Source organism: Lepisma saccharinum, chromosome 21, assembly GCF_977018435.1.
Source record: "Lepisma saccharinum chromosome 21, izLepSacc3.1, whole genome shotgun sequence".
Taxonomy (NCBI): domain Eukaryota; kingdom Metazoa; phylum Arthropoda; class Insecta; order Zygentoma; family Lepismatidae; genus Lepisma; species Lepisma saccharinum.
In genome coordinates, this window is record NC_139249.1 from 4,569,201 (window position 1) to 4,591,973 (window position 22,773).

General features: G+C 40.0%; 1 protein-coding gene across 2 annotated transcripts in view; it reads left to right on the forward strand.

Moving 5' to 3' along the window:
* LOC146004009 (alpha-1A adrenergic receptor-like) overlaps nt 1-22,773 on the forward strand; it is a 334,658-nt gene that overhangs the window by 46,193 nt on the left and 265,692 nt on the right. The window contains exon 1 of one of the 2 annotated variants that reach the window (XM_083142561.1): nt 4,473-4,694. The exons of the other annotated variant lie outside the window; for it this stretch is intronic. The gene's annotated coding sequence lies outside the window, so the exon portion shown is untranslated. Of the gene's footprint in view, nt 1-4,472; nt 4,695-22,773 lie in introns of those variants that run through there. 2 annotated transcript variants of the gene reach the window in all.

The window sequence follows — 22,773 nt, forward strand, 5'->3', positions numbered from 1 at the left end:
ACAGAGGAGTTGAGTGGTAGAAAATGTCCCGATTTCACGTTCTGATTAAAATGACAGCCTTAAACAGTGGCGACGATTTAGGAGATAGTTGCTCCCCATTCTTTTGCCTCCACACTTTCACACTATGGCCTCTTAATGCTTGTACCCTTGTCCACCCCCCACCCCCCCACATTTTGGAACCCAATTGCCACCACTGCCCTTAAACATACAATTGTGATACCCCTTTAAAAAATGGTGTTCAGCCGCCGACCCGAAAGGATTTCCTGGATACGTGCCTGCTGCTTCCCGTAAAATATCACTGCACTCTCCACGTTTCTCTTCTGTATTTTCTTTGGCGCCGTCAATAGCTTCAACACGTTGTTTTTATATATATATATATATTTGTCACATATTTGTTTTAATTAGTATTCTGCTCGTTCCGCCACCTGAACGCAGCAGCTAGGGCTCAAAGGGCAGTGCAGTTACACCGGAAGAAGGCTCGGAAATGGCAGGTTTCAGAAGTTAACTCATCCAAATTAAATGTGCTCTCTCTAAATTTAAATCATAGTTCACAAATAATTTGATTAAAAGTTTTAAAAGTATCTGTTTTATTTAATAGCGTATTAATTGGTGCATTCTTCTCCAGCATAGCTATATGCAGTGACCACACTACAGGGGTGGGGGCAGGAACGCCCCCTATTTTCGTTCTACAATTTCTCTCTCTCTCTCTCTCTCTCTCTCTCTCTCTCTCTCTCTTATATGTCCCCAGTAAAAAGATAAAAATTAATAAATGAATGAATGGATGCTCTTTTATCCAAAATATGCATTTTTGTATCGTATGTAACGGAATAATAAACATGATTGTCCCGGGAAAATATGATTTACCCCTCCATCTTTACTATTGCGCCGTCACTAGTTACAAATATTTTGATTTCTATTGTTCCCACATATTTATTTTAATTTTAGTATTGTGAATCATATTCCACTGTGTTACCTCACGTAGGACCCCCCCCCCCCAACACATACGTACGATTTCAGTTGTAAGTTTTAGACTAAACTTGTCAAATGTCCACTTATATCTTTGTATTCTTGAGCCATTAAAAAAAATCATTTCGCCCCTTCTTCTGGACTATTTCATAGCAATGTTTTCCCACTGGAAGTCCCTTTGCAGATCGAGATCCGGGGCTATAGCCTTCCCAAGCCACCGTTCCATCCAAATACTCTCTTGGCCTCATGAAAGAAAAATATATGTATTTCTACGAAATATTAATTTGACTTTGCAGTTTATTTTTTCGAACAGGAATAAGTTTTAAATTTTAATAGCTTATAAATTTACACTAGCAATTTTGAGTAAAGGTTTTGCGTAACCCTAAAACTACATTTAGAGACTGCAAGGTCAACTCTCGATATTTCAGATATATTAATAATTTTCATTACAAAGTCTAGTAATAATTATTTGTTACTTCAATAACCTCCTCGCAAATGTTTCTCGCATATTAAAACATAAATGCCATTTTTTGTTTATTTCGTTGTAATGCTGACCTCCGTGGCGAAGTGGTTAGCACAACACTTTACGATGCCAAGGGTCCCCAGGTTCGAATCCCCACCCGGGCATGGGTCTACTTTCCTTTCTTCAATTTCTTCATATCGTCACGCATCCTCATCTTTGCGATTAGCCATATGTGACAGATAAGCGAAGTAAAATAAACTAAGTCTATTAATCAATTATTTTTTAAAACTCTTTAATTCTTCTTTAGCATGCCACGTTTTTGTTAAAATTATATTACGATTTGTAAAATGACAAAATTCTAAATGAGAACACGCAACTTTCTTCGTAGAGCATCGGTCAGAAAGTTTCAGGAAAATGGATTTTCAAAATACATTTTTTCACATGTACTTTGCCCCCTTTTCAAAGTAGCGCGTTTTCAATTATGTTACTAATGATTAAAAGGATGCCTCAATACCATCTTTGAGGATGACAATTATTATTTTCCTCCTCCTAAAAGTAATAATATACTTTCGCTCTCTGAATCTCCCATATAAATGCTAGGGGCCGTCTGCTTCAGCCGAGCTCACTGCTTCTCCGGTGACGTCACGCGTTCGTGCAAGATCGGCAATCTTCGGATGGCTTTACCTAATCTCTATGTACCTTGCGTACGCTGCCCGAAAGATGGGAGAAAGTAGTGGCCAGCGATGGACAATACTTTGAATAATGCCTGGGTAAGCAATGTTTTTCATTCCAGCGTCATATTTTTGGGGAAAAACGGCGGAAGCAAAGTTGTACACCTTGTATTTATTTTAATTGGCTATATACAACATTTCATTCACTCCTTCTATAATTTTTATACTCTTCCTTTATATATATTTTTTATTTACTATAATATATATAATCGCTCTTCTCCTCTCCTAGTTTCTACAATTAGCTATGCTCTTCTTTATATAGCGTGCTGCCATCTATCGTCGCTCTCGGGAAACATTTCTTTCTTGCATTTCTCATTGTGTCGTCGGAACTGGCACGTGACAAAATAAACTATTGAAATGAATAGCAAGAAGGAAAAGAACATAAAAAGGGGGAACCCCCGAAGTAAGCCCGCCTCCTCCCACATACATTCGAGGGTATTCGCTTAGTGTCCTGGTACCTTTAAATAAACCAAGACGTCAGTTTCCTGAATTTAAACAGTTTTTATCCTCCTTTTTATAGTCCTTATTTTAAATTTTCATACATAAAATACATATACAGTAAGAACATAGAATAGATGGTGATTCTATACATAGCTGCATTTAGTAATTTTGAGTTTGTATTATTGTATTTGCCCGTTGTGGTGACCGGAACAAATTTTGCAATATTTTGCTTCTTTACTGGGTATTAGTATGATTGGTAATTGATATAGTGTGAAGACATCCAGTGTGTGTGCGTGTGCATTAGAAGAAAGGAGGTTAAAATCACATAGTAAAGGAAAGCTCTCCCAGCCGCTCCCTTTAGAGAAGAAGATATCCCTTACATCGCAGCACCCCGCCAAAAATCTGAGAGCCCACAGCTGTCCCCTTATTATCGATAGGTCCCGCTAGTGAACTAACCTGTTACAGGAATCTTCCGCTGGTCGGCTGTCCAGCGGCACACCCGCCTCAAAAGAAGAACAGTACAGAAATACGCATACATACAATTCATAACATAAAAAAGATCCACTAACGATCTCATAATTGCAAGTTCAAAAAATGAAAATGGTGGCATTACCAGTTACCCTGTAACGCACCATATACCGTCAACCTAATCACAAAGTGTCGTATCTCAATGTTTGCACATCTTCAGGAGAGCGCTTTAAAGGTTTTCACACATTTTAAAACGATTACTACAGAAATAATATTTCACTTCTGAAAATAATATTTCGCATACGTGTTTACTGAAGATTAGACTTTATTTTCAAGCAATATTCTCAAAAATTGTGTTATATCTAGTGGGATAAAAAGACTGAGTTGGCCCAGTAATGCAATTACATTTCTTGTACCACTGACATGATGAGACCATGGTTTCTGTGGCTTCAATTCAGCAAATGGTTTATTAACACCATTAAGCCTTGTTTCCATGATAACCAAAAATTCAATATGCTGACCAATGCAGAATTTATTTTATTTTAAAACTAAACTAAACTTTACGTTTCAACCTTAAGCAATGTCTTCTTCAGACTCTGTACCAAATACAAATGATATAAGGTACAAGAGCGAAGGAGGAGAAAAGAAGGAAGGGGAATGAAGAAAGAAAGGACAAGGAAAAAGAGCGTGAGGTAAGGAGTCCAACCACTTTCCAGATAAAAGGAAATATTTATCCAAATCGACTTTCAGGTGAAATAACAGTTCACAAGAGAAGGCCACCTGCTGGAACACCTGGAAAGGAATGTTCCAGATAAATAACTTTCTAATAATCTTGTGTTTGGAGGGGAGTGATTTTTGTGTGTAAATATACGTACATATCTTCCTGTTTTGTACCTTATTGCATTTGTATTTGGTACAGAGTCTGAAGATATTGCTACAAGGTTGAAACGTAACGTTTAGTTTATGTTTTAAAATAAAATAAGTTCTGCCTTGGTCAGCATATTGAGTTTTTGGAAATGGTTTGTATGCTTCTCCAACTGTCACAAGTTCATTTCGACACACACTGCTTTCTTTGCACACTCAACATAGGAATTGCCTATAATATTACTATGTGTTTCAACCCGATGCGTACTCGTTTTAAAAAGGCATAGCTACCGTTGTTAGGAAACTTTGGACTGACAATAAGATAATGCCAGTGATATTAATCCTTTTATCTTCGACATTGCATGGCAAAATCCGAAGTGACAAAACGGCACGGAAAGAAGAGGAATTATTGCTTAGATAAGAAACTCTTCAATTGTGTGTGTTGAAGATTTGTTCATTTTTGCCGTGGTGAGGTAGTTCGTGATCAATATCCGTCGTGGATCGTGTCTGGATTTTGCCGTTCTCCGCTGAACAGCCATTCTAAGCTCGAAACGATAAAAAAAGATACGTTTGTTGAAGCTTATCCGTATATCTGCGATGCGTTGGTCGGATTTGTTGGGTTTACCGTTCGCGAGTGTGATTTGTGTGCTCAGCGTCTAACTGGGTGTTTGGCGTAACCCCGCGCTGCATGAGGCAGCTTATGCGAGTGGAGAAAAGGATTTATCTTCTGGGAGCCTTTTTCCCCTCTCAGCACTTCAAAAGTAAGTTTATTTCCTTTTATTTGCTCTGCTAATCTTTCCTCGAACTGGCGTGTGGAGTAGGAGGGGGAGATCCTCCCCTTTCCCCTCACCCCTCACGGTTATTTCTCATTCTTCATAATTTTCATCATTATAACTTCGTATCTATCATGAGGGATCTTAATGGGAATGTAGCTCACTCAATCATTCATCCTTGATGGTAGAGCAACTAGCTCCTCATTGTGAGCTCGATGGTAAGGAGCTAGAGGTACTAGAGTAATAAGATACACTAACCAACAACTAGAAATGACAAACAATTAACACTTGGATTTTAAAACCTTCGAACCTGAATCAGACATGGTAAGGGTTGGCTAATTACCTGTCTAACGTGAACTCTGATGATGAAGTTATAGAACGAAGTGTAAGCCTGTCCTGAAGGCTTGCTTGGCAGGCTAAGTCAGTAACTCTGACTGTTCGCAGACCAAAATGGAAGAGCGCTGTTCACGATCCCCAGCCAATTCAAAGAGTGTCACTTCTACCTCCTCCTATTCCTCTACCAGTGGAGACTTCCTCCACGCCGATTCGTCAAGATTCGACTTCCTATATCTTAGCAAAATTACAACCTGTTTACCTGCGAGCAGAACTTCAGGAACTCTCTTTACACTTGATTCTGCATATTTGACATGCCTAAGAAGAGCAACTGGCTGGTAGAATAAGTGAACGAACTTTGGTCAGATTGTAGCTTTTAGAAAATGTACAGACGTACGCTTTCTTACGTTCCGCCGCTGTGGAGGAAAATTTTCCACTTTGAAAATTTACCTGTTTTGAAAAACTAATGATGATTCAAATTCTAGAGTTGGTTTATTTACGCATTGTTACGACTTAACCCTAGCTTATCCATGCCGTACGAGAAACTTACTTACTTGAATGGGGGGGTGCTCACAGACCACACTATTTTCAATCATCAAAATTCAAGAAACCACTTTGTTTCGTTGATTACATATGTGCAGTTATGTAACAACTTCAAGAATTACAAACATTAATAAAAAATAGAACCAATTATTGCATGAGTGTCGCACACATATGTAACCATTCGCTAAAACTCACTAAAACCAAAATAGTTTTTTATTAATGCTTTGTGTTTATAGAGGAGTAGTTGTTCATTAATTATAATAATTACAAAAATTACCATAATTACCAACCAATTGTACACACTCACTGGGATGAGTGTCTCGAATAACACATTCAAAGATGGCGCCTAATAGGCCCACCTAGTGCATTTTGAGTCCAATTTGCATTACATTTATGTTTTATGAACAAAAGTAATATAGAAATATTGAGAGTACCGTAGGGAAAATATAATTTACTTTCAATTTTTATAAACATTTTCAGTTGAAAAATAAAAAAATGGAGGTGGTGGCAGTCATAACTTTTCACTGGTTAAAGATACGTCGGGAAAACCTTCACCATTGCATTCCTCGTGAAATGCTAGCCTGATTTGTTATATCACATCACCCCCTTCCCATTTTTAAAAAAATGAGTTGAATTCAATATGGCGGCCGTCCGGTTGGAACACACCAATATTGTTCCCCCTAGGCCTAACGTGTTTCTATCATGACCAATTGTATCCATCCTAACTCCTTTACTTTTTACATGGGGTGTTAAGGAACTTTTGGATCACCCTGTAGATCGCAACAAGTGCACTTTATTTGAATAATTTTATTGTTATTTGGATGACATCATGGCTGTCTGGAAGGGGGAAACGCTTCCCCCGTGGAAAGCGAATGTCGACGTACTATCGAATAATTATATTCGTTGACAGTGATTTAATTATTATTATACAGGGTGTCTACCAGTGAAGAATGTCAAAGTCAAGAAATGAACAGGTAGGTCAAGAAATCATGCTTGTGGTCAATAATGTTTCCTATTTTTACAGTATAGTGAATTTACATTGTTATTGAGCTACCTGTACTGGAATTTGGTAAAATTGAATATTTGTACAAATATTTTATAAATCCCAGCACAGGTACATACCAATGTAAATTTTCATAATTTCTAACTGTACCTAAATAGGGGACGATTAAATGAATGAATGAATGTTAAAAAAAAGGAAAAAAGTCAAGAATTTTGGATTTGTTATTTTGGTGTAGACACCCTGTTATAAGAGTTACAGGAATATAATGTCAAACTCAAGTGTGAGTTTTTGAGGGGCAACACCATCTTAAGAAAAATGTATCCCTCCCCCCCCCCCCAACACACACACGGTCAAACGAAGATTATACTGGTTATGAGTCAGGGCGCCTGAGCCTCGTTGGCCTGTAAGACTGCAATTACTGGCAACCCTGTCGAAAATAGCCCTATCTTACCACCTGAACAGCTATCTACCTTCGTATATACTGCTCACTATTGTGTCCAAATGAAGAAAATTAAAAAAAAAACATGAGTATGACTCAGGCTGTTTCATTACGAAAGGATCAACTATATCAGGAAATTGTAAACAGCCAAAACACTCCAAAACAAACATAAATGTGATGCAACACTAAACAAATGTAAACATGTCGAATCGAAATTGTTGTTACGAATAAACATACGCGGTAATTCTATAGCTTATGCAAAATGTTGCTTTGATTGTTTGGACTTTGTATTGTAACTCCCGCTGCTAAGAACAAGATATTGACATACTTGAAGTTTGAATTGTTTGGGAGGAGAAAACGCTCACAAGAAACGTGAAGCTTGCAAGGAAATTATTCATAATGCCTTGGTAAATTTAGAGAAAGCCTTTGATAAGGAACCTCGTGAATTAATATACGAACTACTGAAGATGCAAACAAGAGTTTCTGAAACGTAATTATTTACATAGATCAACTTATAGTGAAGTTCGTGTTTAATAGATAGGAATGAATGTATCGTTTGTAGAAACAAAACGATATATAACTCCTTAGTATTAGTACTCGTATTTTAAAAAAGGAAAACAATTGCCTCCAAAACTCAAAATATACATATACAGTAACTAACTATCTAGCCTTCTTAAACCCGAAGGTTTATGGCTGCAACAACAAGGGCCTTCATCAATTTCATCATTCATCATCATCTTCGCAAATTAGCCAAAAGTGGCACAGAAAGCGAAGTAAAATAAAGCAAATCAATCAATCAATCTTTCCATCTGTCAGAGCGGTTAGCACAGAATGCCAGAGGCCGCCAATGTTGGGTGTCCTCGTTGAGTAGCACCAATACTTTAATTTTGATTATATAAGCCTGGCTATTTGTCTTTAAAAAAAAACAGTTGTCACAAACCAGATTTTTCACGGTAGCACGAAATGGAAAGAGGATAGTTTCAAAAATGAAACAAAGATGTCAGCACATAGTATATAAATATAAATAAGTTATTGGAAGATAAATATGGATTTAGTGAAAGTAGAAATACGATGGAAAGACGTAGAAAAGATGGATACTCTGTACAAAAAATAGATAATAGATGGGCAGTAAAATATAAATAGTTTTCATCCTTCAGCAAGTTAAAGTCTTTAGTCAATTCTTAAAAGAATAACGTATAAAGAAGTAATCAATGAAGTAAAAATTTGCGAACTTGTACTCAAAGTTAAGCTTAATAAGTCGTTTTAACCTTGCTATTAATTACAATAGAAGCACAGTTGAATATAACCTCCCTCCACTAGCATCCTTCCAGAGAAAAATGAATTTCCTGCTAAATGACATAATGCTGCAAATTCATATATCAATTTAATTTAGAGATTCCTGTTGTATTGATATCATTGTGTAAGTATTTAATAAACGGATACCTACAAAAAAACGTATTCGTTAATAGTAATAGCTACTTGAAATATTTAAAAATAAGTCTTTATCATTTTTTTTTAAAACAGTAAATATCTAATATGGGCAAGGTTTTATTAGTGGAAAGAAGGTGAGGCGCCAAAAATCCACCAAAAAGTGGCAGAAAAGCGACGCTTAAAACAAGCAAGAATCTTCCCGTCTTCTTCTCACCTCTCTCGCACACATACAGTACCTCAAAATGATTATCCGGGTTTCATAGTAGTTTAATTTCCCTTATAGGGAAAGGAAGGGTAAAGTGGCCACTCTAAGGTTTGATGAATTCTTACACCTTTTTAATCAGCAAAGTTATAGAAACATAGACCAATAGTAAGTATAATAACTTTACTTCCAATTTCTATTTTATTATTTTTAATTCTTGTTGTTTAGAAATGTACAAGTTACTTTTTTTAAAGTACGAAGTGGCCACTTTGCCCGCCTAGGTTGGGTAAAGTGGCCAGCCCCTTCCCATTTTACCTGCATAGGTAAATGAACAAATCACATTGATTCAGTGTGTGTATTTAATCAACACAAGCTGAAGTAATACACATTAAGAATATGTATTATGTTTTTTAAGTATTATCTTAACTATGAAATCTTTACAAGATAAAGTAAATAGTAATTCACACGATGCCAATGTTGGATGGCCTTAGTGGAATGTCTTCACAATTTCCCTCTTGTAAATGGTCCATAATGGCTGCATTACCTTGGTCGAGTGAGCGAGAGAGTTACTGGTCTGTCTGCTCTAGCAAAGTGGGATAGTGGCTGCAGCTGTTTGGTGCTCTTTTGACAGAATGAACACATCGACGTCGTTGGCGATAAAAAGAAAAAGTTCTGAAACGGTTTACACACTTTTATTCACGAGAAATTAATACAATAATGCACCAGGACATGTCTAGAAAGACAACTAACTTCCTTGATGTTTCTATCTTCAATCGTTCTTGGTTGTACGTAAAACGTAAATTCTTTATTTTTAATTTTACTTCTCCTACGCCAAAAACATCGTCTCATCTCCTACACTTATAGCCTCATATGCCCGTAGTTTATTTTGTTTGTTCCTATAATCGACACAAAATCCATAGACACACACAACACAGAGACTATACTGTCCTCAGAAAATGTTTACATTGACAGACTGGTCTGTGGAGTTTACGCGCGAGTAAAAAAAAATATATATGGGAAAGGAAGCAACTCGGTCGAGCCACTGTCCTCCGTGGACAGCCACTCGACTGTCCTGACCAGTGTTGCCAACCACTTTTCGGCAACGTCCCTACATACGTAGTCAAAATATCCCTTCCCTACTCCAAGTAAAGCTACTAAAAAAAAACACATGCAGTCTCTTCACGTGCTTTAAGGAAAGACTTTATCACTAGCAAAGAATTTAACAATTCTGCAGTCTGCAACTGCAATGCAAGATGTGCCAACGTGTGCGGAACAGAATTTTTTTTGGTCGGGACGGGAAAGTTTTTAAATCCCGACATTCGGGACGGAAAAAATTCGCAACTTCCCGACAATGTCGGAAAATTTTCGGGACTGGAAATGTTCGAAATTTTTCGAAGCTCTGGAAATCTCGAATTCTACATGTCATTTTCACCTCAAGTGATTATTTTTGCATTTCTGGAATAAGAATTAACACTTTCCTATAAGTTCCAGACACTTAGCACATCAGAAAACGTCGAGAAATAACGACTTTTTAAAATTACCATTCGGTATTTCCCGACTGCTCGGGATCAAGAAAAGTCGGGATCGGGACTGGAATTTTTTTTCCCGGTCCCGACTTTTCGTGATCCCGCACACCCCTATTGCGCAATAATCATACACAAAGGGAAACGGAGCGCGAAGAAAGTGCAACTGACTGGCGAGTAAGCTTTGCACCTTTGCGCAATGAAATGTTATTTTCCAACATTAAAAAAAGTCCCTACGTTTTCCCTCATTTGGCAAAATCTGTCCCTACGGGGGTAAAATATAGTGAAAAGTCCCTATGGTTGGCATCACTGGTCCTGACTACTGGAGCGAGTACTGGCTCCAGTGTTTTCCCCAGTTGTTTACACGAGGAGAGTTGCTCGCTTTACCCTATTTGAGACCGTGTGAGGGAATCGAGGAAACCTACACAACATTGCAAAAGAAAAGAGAAATTTCGATGGTATCTTGACCTTCTTACCCTGTTCCGAGTATGACAGGGAAAGAAAGAAGGGGGAGGGGAGAGGGCTGAAAGCTACCTTTACCCTTCTCGCTCCAGCTACTTTCCCGTCTACTCGAACAATGTACACCAGGCTTAATACACCTACGCCGCTGTGACTGATGGCAAACAAATGATAAGCGCTCAGGGGTAGTGAACATTCACCTTCGTCTCTTGCAACTACTTGAAACCCCGATAATCATTTTGGGACACGCTGTACCTGGTATATTACAAAGGGCATAGTCTCTAGCCAGTTGAACGACCTTGACGTTAAACAAACGAACGATCTGAAGCGCCCCAAGTCAAAAGCTTCATTGGGTGATTGCTTTGCCGCCTACGTTACTCGTTAATCCCTGCTGTTGTCAGTGTGCCAGAGTTTGCTCCCCTAATGCACGCTTTTAGCGAAAGTTCCGGCAGAATAATTCGCTGCATTTTGAATTCTCTTTTCCCCTGCTGAACCTGGTACGTGATGATATTGCGAGAGAGTAATACGCGGGAGGACTGAAGTTCGGTTCCCGAGGTGGGTGATATAAGGTTGGAACTTTTCCGATATTGTCCACGCATAAAGTTGCTCTGGGGATGACCCAGCCTCAAATGAATGGGTACCTGGGGAGGGGGAGTAAAGGTGGCCGGAGCGTGATGATGATCTCACCACCTCCAAAATGACCTAGATCGAAGAATGTGTGGGGCCGTATCCCCACTTCCCCCTGTATATTCCTCATGGCATGATGTGTAGTACACGGGGTACTTTATCTCTTTATAAATAATCAGGTAGATGTCTTGTTACTCAAAGTAACAATTCGGCTGATTTGTCAAAAGTCCTTCCCACATTTAAATTCTTTTCCAGTCTTACGGCGGGCGCTCTACAAGCTGGCAAGGGAAGTGGGGAGCGGGGAATACGCAGCAGACCAACCAGACAGCAGCGGTGGATTGGTCGCTTCTCCGCTCCCCACTTCCCTTGCCAGCATGTAGGACGCCAGCCGTAAGACTGGAAAAGAGCTATATAACTTTGAATCGAACAAAGGCATTTCAGTGAACAAAAGTTTGTACTTCACAGCAATCTTGAAAATTTTACCTGGCAACACTGCATGTCTGTCGTCCTCATCGCCACAACACCTCCAACTGGGCACCATTCACATCGATGCATTCCTGCAATCTCGTCCTGAATCCGAAATGCCCGCGGTGACTGCAGATATCTTTGCTTTGAATAATTTCAAACTTATGAAATATGAACAATTTGTTGCTGCTGTTCGCTGCTCTCTTGCCAAAATGCTTTATTGGGATGCTAACACCATGACTGGCTTCCTCCTTCATGAACGCGTGCACGTTGCTTAGAATTTCCCGAGCTTGGCTATGCAAGGTTTTTGATTTCAACTTCGACAGAACTGGAGGCATTATGGAATTTAACGTTCATTAGCAAACACACACTTTTACATACACACACGCAATACACGCACACAACGTCAAACCGGTCAAATACTTAGTATAAAATAAAAATATGGTGCTTCCAATCCAACAAAACTCACCGCCACTTTACCTGCCTTTCCCCTTCCGTGACAGAAATAGTGCTTCATTATTACAGTTGGCAACACTAGTTACTAGCTAGCCAATGAACATGCACTGCATAAAAGAAGCAAGCACTACGCCGTGCTATATTGCCACATTACCGTCCCTGCCGAACGGTGGGAACCGCGAGCTGGAGCGCTATTCAATTGTTTTCAATGATGTTTGCGCGAGTGTGTCCAGGAATGGAATGACAATATGGCAACAATAGCGAAGGTTTTCGAGCAGGGTAGAACACGTGATACTAAGAGAGACGGAGACGAAACGAAAATTGGTATCTACGCAACGGCAAATTTATGTGTGTGGCACTCTACTTGCGCAGAGGACTTGTTTTCGTTCGTTTGCTGCATAGATTCCCAGGACGTGTTCCCCCTGCCAGCCACTCCCACTAAAGGACCCCTGCATTGCCGCTGGTGTTAACACGTCCAGTGATCACTGCCTTTTGTGTTGAATTTTCCGCCGAAACATCACAGTGTTCGACCGACAAGGTTTTTTTATTAATATTTTCTTCCGCTTCAGTTGCAACTCTGTACGACACGCACAAACTCACACATGCATCCTCCCCCCCCCCCCCATTCCCTGGTTATCCGTCACGTTTTACCCTTTGTGATTGATTTCGGAAATCCCGCTGGCGATTATGAATAGGATATCACGTTATCAACCATTAATATCAGAATGCATGAACGTTCAGAGCCCATTAATGAATCAGAGAGAGAGAATAGTTGAAATTTCGAAATCAATTTAATTTATATGTATCCTTGCACATAATTGCTATAGAAGTGATATAAAAATAAAAGCATTAGAAAAACTGTTGGGGAAAAAAATACCGCATTTTCTGTATTCTCACTGCCGGAAAAAGTATTCACAACGAATGACTGTACTTAAAAATATCGTAATTAGAATTTTCCCTGTTGCCATGTTAAGAGACTTGAATTCAAAAACATACAGCTAAGTTACAGTACGTTGAGGGAGAAGAGTATTTTTTTCCGTTCAAGGTCAAACTTACTTGGTCAATCGGGTGCGATATGTGGAACGAAAGCTTTGTCCGTATTACCGTGCAAATTGTCCATCACTGTTTTCATTAATTTTTCCCTTACATTTTATGTGTTTTTAAGCGATGGATTTTTATGTATGCTGGTGCAGAAGTTGTCAACAGCTTGTTTTTGAATTCTCTTTTAATTCTTGAAGCTCTTATTGGGTCAAATAAAGTGCACGAACATGGTGATGGACAATTTGCACGGTAATACTCATTGATCCCACTGTACGGTAGTTGACAGAGCAAACGAGCATAATATTAATTTATATTACAAAGTGTATTATTAGCCCCGTCTAGTTCGTTGCATAGATACTATTTATCTTCTTCCATAGTTGATAATAGAAGGGAAGAGAACTGTTTTTATAAATAGGATTCTTTTCATTTCGTTAGAAAACGATATAGTTGAAAATGTCACTTTCCTTTCATAAAACCTTGAAAATGCACTTTAGATTGTCTACATAGTTTATGTAAACTACAACCCAATGTAATCTACGCGTAGATTGCGTGTAGACGTAAACTTATAGTCTGCGGCACATCACTGGGTCTCGACCAATCAACGCGTCGCTCAGTGAACTAGAAACCACAAAATGAAACAGACCAGGGAGCAACCACTACGCTCTCTAAATTACATAGCACTAAGAAAATTGAGAAGACCTTTTCCCCCAAAATATAATAAAACTAAATAACATTATTATGAAATTCACAATTAGAAATATTTCTTGCGCTTATTATTCTAGATTACAGATGTCGCGCAGCACAATATTAACATCTTTTGGTAAAAAGAAAGAAGTAAATATAACTGAATAAGTAACAGAAGAAACACGTAAAATCATAGTTACTCAACTACAAAACACAGTCTAATTTTTTTTAGTCAATACTCAATTCGGAGTCCGGACTGAGTAATAAGAGGAAACCTCGCATCGATTCTAATACGAATCTGTTAGAAATACGAAGAGCTATTTGGTTCAACGAATCTGTTAGAAGTACGAAGAGCTATTTGGTTCAAAACAAGAAGCTTACTATGAAGTTTAAATTTGTCGTACCGTTCCAACCCGACAGAAAAATAAATGACTGTGGCAAACACAAATCTGTACCACTTGGCTGCATGTATACAGGATAGGAATATAGCTTTACAAGGGTTTGTAGCCTTTGAGACAGAATTTAAGTTTTAGCTTTTCACTCTGGACGAGCAACCGGTTTTAATTTTCGGGGAGGCATTCTGTTAGTTTCGCTCAAGTGCGAGCTGAAGCGAAGTGACCAGATCTTGAAGCGAGCGCTCATGGGCAACTTCCTTCTTGAATTTCTTTATACCAACTTTCATATACTTAAGGGTTAATCAATCACATGACTTCTATGGAGAGGTTTGTTAGACCGCTGTTTTGATTTTGACCTGTAAACTAGCCGATTTGCTATTTACAATTTCTGACGCGTTTCACGTAACTACATGTTTACAGAAATCTATTGATTGATTTATTTGGAGTTTTTTAAGTCCGCTTTATGTACAGTTCAAAGTGGGATCCGAACCACTATGTGCCTCCACCAGGTATCGAACCCGGGACCCCTTGATTACGCTACCACTGCGCCATCGGGGAGGCCCGTTATAGAAATCTATTGTAAAGCAATTTTAAATTAATATTGTTTAGTTAAAGAAACGTAACGAACGTACTTTATGCAAAAAGGGAAAAATCAGTCAAAAATTGCAATAATGGCTCCTTTAGGTTATTGAAATTCCAAATTATTAAAATTTCTACATTTTTATTTTGTCAAGAGACGTAGTTCCACGTAATATGAAAATGAGTTACGGGCCATATAAAACACAACGTAACAAAAAACACACCTAGCTACTATGGTACGTCTTGTCAGATCGCTTGCCGAAAATAAAATTCAATAAGATTTAAAAAACAAAAAACAAGTGCAAGACATACATGACCTTGCCAGCGTCTAGCCAACTATAAGTTATGGAGAATTTCCTCGTGTCCTCCCGTTTCGCCTTATTGCGTTTTCACCTCCCCAATACAATTTCAAATGATTTATGTGACACGAACTTTCTAAGGCGAAACGGGACATCCCATTTCGCCTTGGTTAGGTTAGGTTAACGCAGTGGAAAGTTGAAATATTTACTATTTTCAATTATTATTTTATTTACTAACTGCAGTACAAATTATCTCCTTTCAGAGAAGTTTGTGTGCAAGGCGAAACAGGATAAGGCGAAATGGGATGTCCCGTTTCGCCTTAGAAAGTTAGTGTCACATAAATCACGCGAAATTGTATTGGTGGGGGTGAAAACGGGATAAGGCAAAACGGGCCGTAATCAATGGCAATCTCCACATAAAGTAAATTAATTTGTTACTTTTATACATATCAGATATTGCAAGGCAGCGAACTAATTCCTTTAGTAACTGGTTAAAGATGTTAATAAATTATGGTACAGTTGAAATGGTTTTATTATGTGTAAGCTTTTGTTTTGATTTATTAATTAGATTTCTTAGTTATTATTTTCTTGCATTCAATACTCGCTACCACACTAATTTGTGCGTGTTTCCCATATTATTCTTAGTCCATAAAGTCCTGCAAAAAACTAAAACTCTATAACTTTTTAGCTGTTGCGTTTAACAATACACATTTTTTGGGTGAGAAGGGTGGAAGTTTAAAGTTTCGTTCTGGCCACACTGTTCACTGACGCTTGCACTGGTAATCACATGATCACGTGACTTAAGATGGCGTCCATCCAGGAAAAGGCACAGTGTGTTCTGTGGTTTGCTGAGTTAAAAATCTTGTGTTTCAGTGCAGAGAAAGTTCCAGACAACATATGGGAAACAACCCCCAGCAAATTCAAGTATCAAGAGATGGAATGAAAAGTTCAAGGCAACGGGAAGTGTGTCAGATTTGCCACGCAGTGGAAGGCCAGGATCGAGTGACGATGTGATTCAGTCAGTGCAGGACAGCGTGCATCGGAGTCCAATGAAATCGCTGAAACGAAGATCCTTGGAACTGGGAATACCGAAGTCAACATTACACAAGATCGTACGCAAAAAGGTGAAGGCCCGGCCCTACAAGTTAAAATTTGTACACGAGCTGATAGACGAAGACTGTGACATGAGAATGTTGTTTTGTGGGTTAATGCTGACACGTTTACAAGGTGATGGTAACCTTCTGTCTCGGATTCTGTTCCCAGATGAGACCACATTTCATGTGTCGGGAAAAGAAAACACACAAAATATTTTGTTAATAAACTTAATAGTTTTCAAGTTATAGAGTTTTAGTGTTGTGCAGGACTTTATGGACTCCCTGTATATTGGAAATTAAAAGTAATTCCTTATCTTTTGTTTATTATAACAAGACCTCTGCCCCCTCCCGGGAATTTTTTGGCGGGGAAGGATTTTTGAGGCCAAGATTATTGGTGGGGGGAAATCCCCCCAGGATTTCGCATCCTGCTTATACAGGGTTGTTAGGGATCGAATCTAGGCTGTGCCAGCCTAAAGCAACTCGCCTCTACGAGATGTAAATTTTATGTGTAAGGGGACTCACGCCTGTGAAATAAAGAGAACACGAACGACATTCAATATTTAACACTTGTATTGACTGGACAGGGCGGGGTCATGATAGCAATAGAAAGGATGTTCGTTTACCTGTAGATTCCTGTAGAGATGATCGTCTCCGCTGATTTGGTAGATAAGGCACGGTCCTGAAATGAGACGTCTTTAGGGAGCGCAACTCCTCGCTTATAACTCTAGAGTAGCACCGATATTCAATCTATAACTTGAGACAACCGCTGTTGACTCTATAACTTTCGGCTTACAACTGGGACGAGATCTGTTATCGCGATATATTTAAAGGGGATTCAAATTTCCGATCGTTAAAGCCGTTGAGGCAGTTACATACTGTCGTTAACGGTACTTTTTGCATAAAGCCGACTTTACTTTATTTCAACTGATTTCCTGTCGATTCCCGTGCCAGCGGAGTTTAAAGATCATCTGAAGGTGCTTGTAGCAAGCTACTTCCCACGCTTCAGCCGCACCCCTTGGCGAAGTGATTTGACTATCGAGCTATGGCGCCGGGGTCCTAGGTTCGAATCACGCCTTTGGCGAGATACGAGCATAACAAATCAATCAATCAATCGTCACTACAACCCTCAAAGGATCTCATCTCTATCGATCTCGAATTTCTTTGCCTGTACTTGTCTGATCAAATTTCCACACACCCCTCCACTTTCTCTATTTCATCATCTGGCAGATTAAATAAAGAAGGGGATGAATGATGAATGCAGCGACACGAAGCACTTCTCTCTGATTATTGCCTTTTCGTGCCGAACATCAACCTTCCGATTTGAGCGAGAGATCGCCCTCATCTGTGCTAGAATAAATTATCGGTGGGCAACAAAGAGAGCGTGCGTAAACAGACCAACCACTTCTGTAATTTCCGCCTAACGGATTGAGGAACCGCAGAGCTCCTGCCTCGGCGAAATCAAACAGATTGCCGCAACCAATCGCGTCTCTTTTCGCGTCTTGTTTGCACGTGATATCTCCGAATTCGGATTGAACCAATAGCATGTACTTTCAATCAGGATGCGCAAAAATTGAGGGTTGGGAGGAATTCCGAACCGATAACACATACCTCCGTGGAGTAGTTAGTACTACTGGCACGCAACTTCTGCCTTTGGGACTTTTAGGTCAGTCCGTATACAAACTCTTAACGGACTTCTCAAATGGCATCGATGGGTTTGGAGGGGACTTCTCAAAGGGCATCGATGGGTTTGGAGGGGACTTCTCAAAGGGCATCGATGGGTTTGGAGGGGACTTCTCAAAGGGCATCGATGGGTTTGGAGGGGACTTCTCAAAGGGCATCGATGGGTATGGAGGGGACTTCTCAAAGGGCATCGATGGGTATGGAGGGGACTTCTCAAAGGGCATCGATGGGTATGGAGGGGACTTCTCAAAGGGCATCGATGGGTTTGGAGGGGACTTCTCAAGGGGCATCGACTGGTTTGGAGGGGACTTCTCAAGGGGCATCGACGGGTTTGGAGGGGACTTCTGAAAGGACATCGACGGGTTTGGAGGTGACTTCTCAAGTGGCATCGACGGGTTTGGAGGGGACTTCTCAAGGGGCATCGACGGGTTTGGAGGGGACTTCTCAAAGGGCCTCGACGGGTTTGGAGGGGACTTCTCAAAGGGCATCGATGGGTTTGGAGGGGACTTCTCAAAGGCCATCGACGGGTTTGGAGGGGACTTCTCAAAGGCCATCGACGGGTTTGGAGGGGACTTCTCAAAGGCCATCGACGGGTTTGGAGGGGACTTCTCAAAGGGCATCGATGGGTTTGGAGGGGACTTCTCAAAGGGCATCGATGGGTTTGGAGCAGGCCCGTAGCCAGGCAGGGGCCAGGGGGGCTGAGCCCCCCTGACAAGATCACCAGCCTCCCCTAGGAATTTCCGCGAGCTCCCTGGACATTAGGTAAAACTATTTTGTATTCTAATTTGTTTGAGGTGAACAGTGAAAATGTAGACAGAATATATTATTTTGTTCACAACTTCGTTCATCTTGTTTATGAGCAGAAGTCTAAGCAGCGGCAAGTATTTAGAAGATTCTCTAGACTTTAGAAACTTCTTTCATAGGGAGCCTTCTTTATCTGTACCTTCCCTACCCCTGTTGCAGCCTCTTGTTTGACAGAAATCTGTGACTTTGATGTCATTATCCACATTCCTTCTGCATCTGCGTCAAATGTGAACAGATCCCAAGTTTTAATGCTTTGGCCGGGTGTGGAATGTAGGGTAGGCACTATGATTGAAGTGAATATTGTACATTTTAACATGTATGATATAAATATCTGTATTATCAAAACTAGTATGGAGTGTGTATTAAGGGATGGTGTCAGTAGCAGTCATTAGCACTTCAAGAGAGATAAAAAAACTAGTATTTGTACATGATATTTCTAAATTTTATATTTTAAATTAACTTAATGACCCTCGACACAGATATTTTACCTTCATTTAATACTATTAAACTTTTGAAAAATTGACTTGGTTTACAAAGCCCCCCCTGATATCTCGTGAGCCCCCCTGGAGGTCGGTTCTAGCTACGGGCCTGGTTTGGAGGGGACTTCTCAAAGAGCATCGATGGGTTTGGAGGGGACCTCTCAAAGGGCATCGATGGGTATGGAGGGGACTTCTCAAAGGGCATCGATGGGTTTGGAGGGGACTTCTCTAAGGGCATCGATGGGTTTGGAGGGGACTTCTCTAAGGGCATCGATGGGTTTGGAGGGGACTTCTCTAAGGGCATCGATGGGTTTGGAGGGGACTTCTCTAAGGGCATCGATGTGTTTGGAGGGGACTTCTCTAAGGGCATCGATGTGTTTGGAGGGGACTTCTCTAAGGGCATCGATGGGTTTGGAGGGGACTTCTCTAAGGGCATCGATGGGTTTGGAGGGGACTTCTCTAAGGGCATCGATGGGTTTCGAGGGGACTTCTCTAAGGGCATCGATGGGTTTGGAGGGGACTTCTCTAAGGGCATCGATGGATTTGGAGGGGACTTCTCTAAGGGCATCGATGGGTTTGGAGGGGACTTCTCTAAGGGCATCGATGGGTTTGGAGGGGACTTCTCTAAGGGCATCGATGGGTTTGGAGGGGACTTCTCTAAGGGCATCGATGGGTTTGGAGGGGACTTCTCTAAGGGCATCGATGGGTTTGGAGGGGACTTCTCTAAGGGCATCGATGGGTTTGGAGGGGACTTCTCTAAGGGCATCGATGGGTTTGGAGGGGACTTCTCTAAGGGCATCGATGGGTTTGGAGGGGACTTCTCTAAGGGCATCGATGGGTTTGGAGGGGACTTCTCTAAGGGCATCGATGGGTTTGGAGGGGACTTCTCTAAGGGCATCGATGGGTTTGGAGGGGACTTCTCTAAGGGCATCGATGGGTTTGGAGGGGACTTCTCTAAGGGCATCGATGGGTTTGGAGGGGACTTCTTAAAGGACATCGATGGGTATGGAGCACCAAGCTCCTACGTGGTCTGTGGTGTAGGATTTGTTTGTTTTTACCTAGAGTTATTTGAAATAAAATATTATTATAAATACTTCTTTAGAGCTTTATTCAAGCTTTCGACGATATACATAAATTTCTTTAAACAGCCAATTCACCCGATATAAGTTGTAGACCGAAACCTATTAGTTATACCGCAGTTAAGAACTATGGTCCTTTGGTGATGCATAGAATCTGTGTTAGAAATATTTGCCTTGGTACACCAAAGCCGCCCCGAAGAGCGCGGCAAGATATTTCCCCAGACATCCTCTGAACCACCAGCCTTTCAGCAACCAGGAGAGTGTCCCATGAGTTTACAGAGCTTTCTCCTATCATACAGAAAATTTGTTTACTTTTTCCCAAGTCAACCCTATAGTTGTTTATATATCATCATCATAGTTACCGAACTTTTACAATGATTTACAATTTTCTTGTATTTTCGAAAAATACCAAAATCTTTTACATTCTTTTTCAGCAAGAAATCAGTTGGGCAAACTGATATTAACAATAAAGTAGTTTTTAAACATCTCTCAAAGAAAACTGAATTAACCCCAGATTATTCTTACGCAGATGACTCAATTAGAGTTTTAAAAACTCGTAGTAGACTAGGGCCGACACGCTTAGCACGCTACAACAGCCCGGGTTCGAATCCAAGTTTTGTCATGTTCAAATTTATCATATAATAACTCAACCTCATAGTAGCGATTAACCAAAAGTGACAGAAAAGACGCTAAATAACAGAAAAACAAACGTACACTAGCTTGAGCCCAGTATCCGCCAAAACGTATTTACAGGATGTTGTTTAGTCGGCCGTTTCTTTGGCCGTGTACGGAAGTGTAAAAATCCGGCTGAAACCGGATCCATTGCCGTGTCCTTGCAGTCCCGGTTGATTGTTTCACGTTCCCTGCGCATATGATTTTTATTTGCACATGTTTGTCCTTCCCTTCCGGCACTTGAATCCACCATGACATATGCCACAGAATGAGAGATAGCTTATCAGCGCCTGACGTTCGAACACGCTTTATTGGATGAACGCTCGATACCTTTGCTACTTCACCGCTCCTGGCGGTCATTCCGAGAAACCGGTCAACAGCCTTACCAACTTGGAAATTCATGCGACAGCTCTGGTCTGGTCTTACGGCGAGCGGCCTACATGCCGGGAAGGGAAGTTGGGAGCGGGCAAGCGACCAATCCAGCGCGATGAGAAACGCAGCAGCTTGTAGAACCAGATTCGCACAGCACCTTCTCCCGCGACGTCGTAACTCTCGGCGCCACCGCTGTTGTCTGGTTGGTGTGCGGTGTATTCTCCGCTCCCAACTTCCCTTGCCAGCATGTAGGTTGCCCGCCGTAAGACTATACAAGATATATAATAGCCTAACTTATTCACTTATGCTTAAATAAACAAAAACTTAGCCTGCCCAACATATTTACGTGGATTGGAAATTTAATAGCGGCAACACTGCTGTATATACGCCATGCAACGGAACCGGTGCTTCTCACTTATACCACTTGTTAGTTTGATACCTAACCTACCTCGCAGTAAATGGACTCCTCCTTCCAACACAAACATTTTATGTAGAAAAATATACAAACTACTAATCATGTTAAACCATGAAAAGTGTCATTATCATTAAACTGTAAATAAACATGATTGCTGATATTTTCCAAACTATCATTACAAATATATCCAAAATTCAGGTACAAGACTATAAAAGTACACTATCTACCAAAACGTAATTGGGCACCTATGATGGTGATTAATTTAGTATCTAATTTGAATCATTTAGTATCATTTAGTGTAGGGTGACCAGATCCTTACCAGCAAAAAACAGTACACACACTACCATGACAAACTTTCTTAAAAAAAGGAAAGACATAAAGGACAAAAGTTTTAAAAATAATTATTCTTTTAATTGATGAATCCCCAAAATATATGAGTGGCATAAAACAAAAATGAAAACTAAATGTATTTAAAATTTGACATATTAAACAAACTACAGTTGTGAGCAAAATTTTGTTGAGAACATGTCAATACACTTTAAGTCTTTAAAACAATTCCAATAACTTCAAATTAACAGATATTTCATAATCATATGTACCAATATTTAAGTATCATCCTTAATGGTTCTGTACTTTTGCTTCGAGTGAATGGCATGTAATAACTTTGTATTTCCCATATCCATATCATGTTTTTTCATTACAGGTACAACTGAAATTATATTTAGTTATTATTAGGTGTTTCAGAGTTTGTTTTCAATTGAGATTTCTCAGCAGTCCTCATGTTATTCATTAATGAGAAAACTCTCTCAGTGGGTGCATTTGTGGCTGGAAAGCACAAACTGAACTCTACAATATCAAATACCTGATAAAAGGAAATACATTTTTCCTGAAAATATTTTAATATCTCAACCCATTTTAAATCTACTCTCATTTGAGCAGTGTTCCATGCTTTCAGTTTTTCAAGAGTAGCATACGCTCTTACATTTGAAATTT